General features: G+C 49.3%; 1 long non-coding RNA gene across 1 annotated transcript in view; it reads left to right on the forward strand.

Annotated features, from left to right (window-relative positions):
- LOC116566659 overlaps positions 1–2,338 on the forward strand; it is a 6,143-nt gene extending 3,805 nt beyond the window's left edge. Inside the window, exons 2-3 of the long non-coding RNA XR_004275945.1 lie at positions 1,770–1,772; positions 2,031–2,338. This is a non-coding gene — a long non-coding RNA (uncharacterized LOC116566659). The remainder of the gene's footprint in view (positions 1–1,769; positions 1,773–2,030) is intronic.
- Positions 2,339–5,679: the final 3,341 nt, after the last annotated feature.

Below are 5,679 nucleotides of genomic sequence, written 5' to 3' on the forward strand. Positions count from 1 at the left end.
TCTTTTGCATGGTTTGCATGGAGTTGCTGCTGTCCAGGGTATGACCAAGATTGAAGTTCTCTCCATCTTCCAGCAGGTGGCGGTAGGTGGTGACCTCAGCTTCCAGCTTGACCTTGATATTCAGCAGGGCCTCATACTCCTGGGCCTAGTGCTGTCCTTCTGCCCGGGTCTGTGCCAGCTCTGACTCCAGGTGCAGCAAGATCCTGTTGAGCTGCTCCATCTTCAGGGCGTAGTGGGTCTTGACCTCCCTCAGGCTGTTCTACAAGCTGGTCTTCAGATTTCTCATGGAGTACAGGTCAGTCTCCAAGGACTGGATTGTATGTCTCAACTTCATGAGCATCATCTCAGCAGCTCCAACCTCAGCAGACTGCATGGTGACTACTGTGGTGCTCTCCTCAATCTGCTGAGATCAGTGCTTGTCTAGCTCTTCTCGGTTCGTCTGAGCCAGCTCGTCATATTGGGCCCAGATGTCTGCTATAATCTTGGTGAGGTCCTGAGATTGGGGGCATCTACCTCCACGGTCAACGCAGAGCTGGCAGTCTGGGCTTGTAGGCCTTTTACTTCCTTTTCGTGGTTCTTCATGAAGAGCAGTTCCTCCTTGAGAGCCTCGATCTCTGTCTCCATCTGCAGCCAAGTGACATTGATGTCATCAGTGACCTTGCGGAGCCCATGGATGTCGCTTTCTACAGGCTGGCACATAACCAGCTCTGTCTCATATTTGACTCTAAAGTCATCAGCAGCAAGATGGGCATTATTGATCTACAGAACGATGCAGGCATTTGTGAAGATCTGAGACTTCAGGTCCTCTATGGTCTTGAAGTAATGGCTCTAGTCTCTGACCTGGGGTCCCTTCTTCTCCAGGTGCTCCCAGATTTTGCTCCCCAGCTTCTAGTTCTCGGTCTCCAGGCTCCTCACTGTGTCCAGGTAGGAGGCCAGGCAGTCGTTGAGGTTTTGCATGGTCTCTTTCTTGTTGTGGATGCCTCCCATTTCTGCCAGGCCCCCGGCCATCCCCCTGGTCAGGCCCATGGACTGAAGCTGGTGGAGCAGGACACAGAGATATGGGAACCAGAGCCACTGGCACCTGTGTAGACGCTGGCTGCGCTGCTGACCGGCTTGGTGCTGTAGCTGGGTGCCTGGACAGAGCCCAGGGACCTGTAATTGGTGGAGAAGGTGGAGCGAGTGGTGAAGCTCATGCTGGCCGGGGAAGAGAGCGAGAGGACAGGATTCAGGCTTTGCCGAATGGAGGTCTTCTTTTTTTTAACTCTGACTCGCCTGAGACCTTAGCGTTGTCACCTTCATCAGTTTCCTTGGGATTTCCTTTCTCTGCTCTCTTGTTCTATGAGGTGTTTCCTGTTATCTCTTCAGGCCCATTTCCTGTTACCCTGTGCCCCACACATCACTTGCAGTTAGCTAAGCACCCCTTGCTCTCTGACATCTCTGTGCCTTTGCATATATCTGTTTGTAATGCCCATCCTTTGGTTTGCCTAGCAAAACCGTATTCATTCTCTTTAGCTCAAACCAGTCACCACTTGGGTGAAGCATTTTTCCCACCTTCAGGCAGATTTAATCTCTCCTGTTGCCTATTGTATATCCCCCATCACAGTTCAGATCACTCTACGTTACAATTACTTATGTGTCTTCCTCTGCCACAGAGGAGATGTTTCTTGAGAGTAGGAAACGTATCTTATTTATTCTGTGTCCGCTGCCCCAGCATCTAGCATAGGGGTTGGTATCGGGAGCACGTCTGCCAGGAGCTCTCGATCTGCAAGAGGGTTCCAACTTGGTTAGGGGGGTGCGCGGAAGACAAGGAATGATAGACAGATGGGGTCTGGAGGGTTGAAAAGCATATGCTTTACCAACAACTTTATTCGTGCTCAGGGTCAGTATATATATCTTTTTTAGGTATGTGTCTACGTGAGACAAAGGGTACAGAAAGTTTTAAAGTAGAAAAATCAACACCATAGGGTAAGAACAATGGAAAGGTCAGATACACAATTAACCGGAACAGGTAGTCACACTATCTCATCTAGGGGCAAGTCATTTAATTAACCAGAACAGGTGGTCACACTATCTCATCTAAGGGTAAGTCATTTATCTTCTAGAGAAAAATCAGCAAAGTCGTAAAACATGACTTAGTAGAAAACTCAATCATCGTACACAATGCATCTCGTGACTGCATGGCCATCTGGCGATTGCCCACAAGTTTAACTTTAACCTAAGTCTTTCTCTGTTCCTGCTTTCCAATAGCTCGACTCCCTCAACTGGAGACACTGTGTCTGGGCTTGAGCCCTCTGTATTGTGAGGCCCATTTTCAGGGGGCCTCACACGGGAGCGTTCCCCACAGGTTGGTATAAGTGGAGGTTGAGAGTTGTTGAGTGATGGAATGAATGGATGGATAGTGGGCGTTGGCTTTTTGCTGGCATCACAGGTTCTAGGATATTCGAACGCCCCAAGGACAGGGTGGAGTTATTGCGGGGCGCAGCATGCGTCAGCTGTCTGACTACGTAATAGGCAGTCAACGATTTGGCTAATGAAGATAGAGATAATAATGGCAATAAAATGGTACTTTAGGCTGACCCAGAGCCACAGCCACTCTCCTACTTTCCAGTGAGTCATCCCTGGCTGGGCCTGAGGTCAGGGACCATGGCTGAGAGGTAGATGGTCAGTAGACAGTGGCTGAGCTGGCTTCAAACTGCCTGATCTTGGCCATGACTCACTCCAGCTTATGCTGCTGGCAAGAGCCCTCCAGAATCACATAGGTTTGAGTTCAAGTCTCAGCACAGGCCAGGTGCGGTGGTTCATGCCTGTAATCCCAACACTTTGGGAGGCTGAGGAAGGTGGATCACCTGAGGTCAGGAGTTCAAGACCAGCCTGGCCAACATGGTAAAACCTCATCTCTACTAAAAATACAAAAATTAGCCAAGTGTGGTGGTGGGCACCTGTAACCCCAGCTACTTGGGAGGCCGAGGCAGGAGAATCTCTTGAACCCAGGAGGCAGAGGTTGCAGTGAACTGAGATTGTACCATTGTGCTCCAGGCTGGGCAACAAGAGCTAAACTCTGTCTAAAAAAAAAAAATAGCCCAGACCTTAAGTTACATAGTTACATACTCTGTCTGAGCCTATTTCCTCCTCTTCGCTCACTGGCAATGACACAGATCCCAACCCAGGATGCAGATCATGGAGACATACTTCCCCACTTTTGGAAAGCCTGTAGTCTCATAGAGAGAGCACAATTGCCCTTACCACATTGTACCATAATTATCTCTTTAGTTTGTTTTTTTCTTCTTGAGAAGGAATCTCTAACTGTTGCCTGGACTGGAGTGAAATGGCGTGATTTCGGCTCACTGCAATCTCTGTCTCCCTGGTTCAAGCAATTTTCCTGCCTCAGCCTCCCAAGTAGCTGGGATTACAGATGCATGCCACCACGCCTGGCTAATTGTATTTTTGGTAGAGACAGAGTTTCCCCATGTTGGCCAGGCTGGTCTTGAGCTCCTGACCTTGTGATCTGCCCGCCTCGGCCTCCCAAAGTGCTGGGATTACAGGTGTGAGCCACTGTGCCTGGCGTCTTTAGTTTTGCCATATTGGTCTTTATGTTCCTTGCACCAGGCAACGAAGTAGGGCACAGGGGAATGACTCAAGAAATGCAGACAAGAAACAGAAGTGTAGCTCCCCAACCATGTGGACTGGTAGGGAAGAAATTTGAAAAGGATCAAGGTAGGTATTTTTCTTGTTTGTTTATTTGTTTTGAGACAGGGTCTTGCTCTCTTGCCCAGGCTGGATGGAGTACAGTGATGCTACCATGCTCACTGCAGCCTCCCACCCCCAGTTCAAGTGATCCACCCACTTCAGCCTCTCGAATGGCTGGGACTACAGGCATGAGCCACCATACCTAGCTAATTTTATTTTATTTTATTTATTTATTATTTTTTTGAGACAGAGTCTCACTCTGTTTCCCAGGCTGGAGTACAGTGGTGTAATCTCGGCTCACTGCAACCTCTGCCACCCAAGTTCAAGTGATTTTCCTGCCTCAGCCCCCCAAGTAGCTGGGATTACAGGTGCCTGCCACTGAGCCTGGGTAATTTTTGTGAGTTTAGTAGAGACGGGATTTCACCATCTTGGCCAGGCTGGTCTTGAACTCCTGACCTCATGATCTGCCGGCCTTGGCCTCCCAAAATGCTGGGATTACAGGTGTGAGCCACCACGCCCAGCCTTATTTATTATTATTATTTTTGAGATGGAGTCTTGCTCTGTGGCCCAGGCTGGAGTGTAGTGGCAGGATCTCAGCTCACTGCAACCTCTCCCTCCCGGGTTCAAGTGATTCTCCTGGCTCAGCCTCACAAGTAGTTGGGATTACAGGCAAGTACCGCCACGCCCAGTTAATTTTTGTATTTTTATTGGGGGTTTCACCATTGTTGGCTAGGCTGGTCTCGAACTCCTAACCTCGAGTGATTCGCCCACCTTGGCCTTCCAAAGTGGTGGGATTACAGGAATGAGCCACTGCACCCAGGCCCTAGCTAATTTTATAATTTTTTATAGAAACAGGAGTCTCACTACATTGCTCAGGCTGATCTTGAACCCCTGGGCTCAAGCAATCCTACCACCTCAGCCTCCTAAAGTGCTGGGATTACAGGCATGAACACCAGTGGTGCCTGTCAAGGTAGAGTTAATAAGGGAAGCTATTTGGATGATGGAAAAAATTAAATAAGTTGAGGAAAAAAGGCTGGTGTGAGGCATGGAGAGGAATGCTTCCTAATGGTGGTTCAGGACTGGAGAAGGGGAAGGGTAAGAGGTGGGAAGACCCAACCTGAGGATTCAGAGGGGTGTGGCAGTTAACTAATAGAGGCAGAAACTGGAAGGGCATAAAAGATGTAGAATGGGCAAGACTGGTGGCTCATGCCTGTAATCGTGGCGCTTTGGGAGGCTGAGGCAGGCGGATCACCTGAGGTTGGGAGTTTGAGACCAGCCTGACCAACATGGAGAAACCATCTCTACTAAAAATATAAAATTGGCAGGGTGTGGTGGCACATGCCTGTGATCCCAGCTACTCAGGAGGCTGAGGCAGGAGAATTGTTTGAATCCGGGAGGCGGAGGTTGCAGTGAGCCACTGCACTCCAGCCTGGGCAACAAGAGTGAAACTCCATCTCAAAAAAAAAATTTTTTTTGGCCGGGCGCGGTGGCTCACACCTGTAATCCCAGCACTTTGGGAGGCCGAGGCGGGTGGATCACGAGGTCAAGAGATCGAGACCATCCTGGTCAACATGGTGAAACCCCGTCTCTACTAAAAATACAAAAAGTTAGCTGGGCATGGTGGTGCGTGCCCGTAATCCCAGCTACTCAGGAGGCTGAGGCAGGAGAATTGCCTGAACCCAGGAGGTGGAGGTTGCCGTGAGCCGAGATCGCGCCATTGCACTCCAGCCTGGGTAACATGAGTGAAAACCCCCCTCTCAAAAAAAAAAAAAAAAAAAAAATTTTTTTCTTAACACATCTTACAAAAAAAAAAGCCAGACGCAGTGGCTCACACCTGTAATCCCAGCACTTTGGAAGGCTGAGGTGGGCGAATCACAAGGTCAGGAGTTTGAGACTAGACTGGCCAACATGGTGAAAACCTGTCTCTACTAAAAATACAAAATTAACTGGGCATGGTGGTGTGTGCCTGTAATCCCAGCTGCTTGGGAGGCT

This window comes from Sapajus apella, unplaced genomic scaffold (genome assembly GCF_009761245.1).
Source record: "Sapajus apella isolate SASKATOON/1434 unplaced genomic scaffold, GSC_monkey_1.0 scaffold43, whole genome shotgun sequence".
NCBI classification, from domain to species: domain Eukaryota; kingdom Metazoa; phylum Chordata; class Mammalia; order Primates; family Cebidae; genus Sapajus; species Sapajus apella.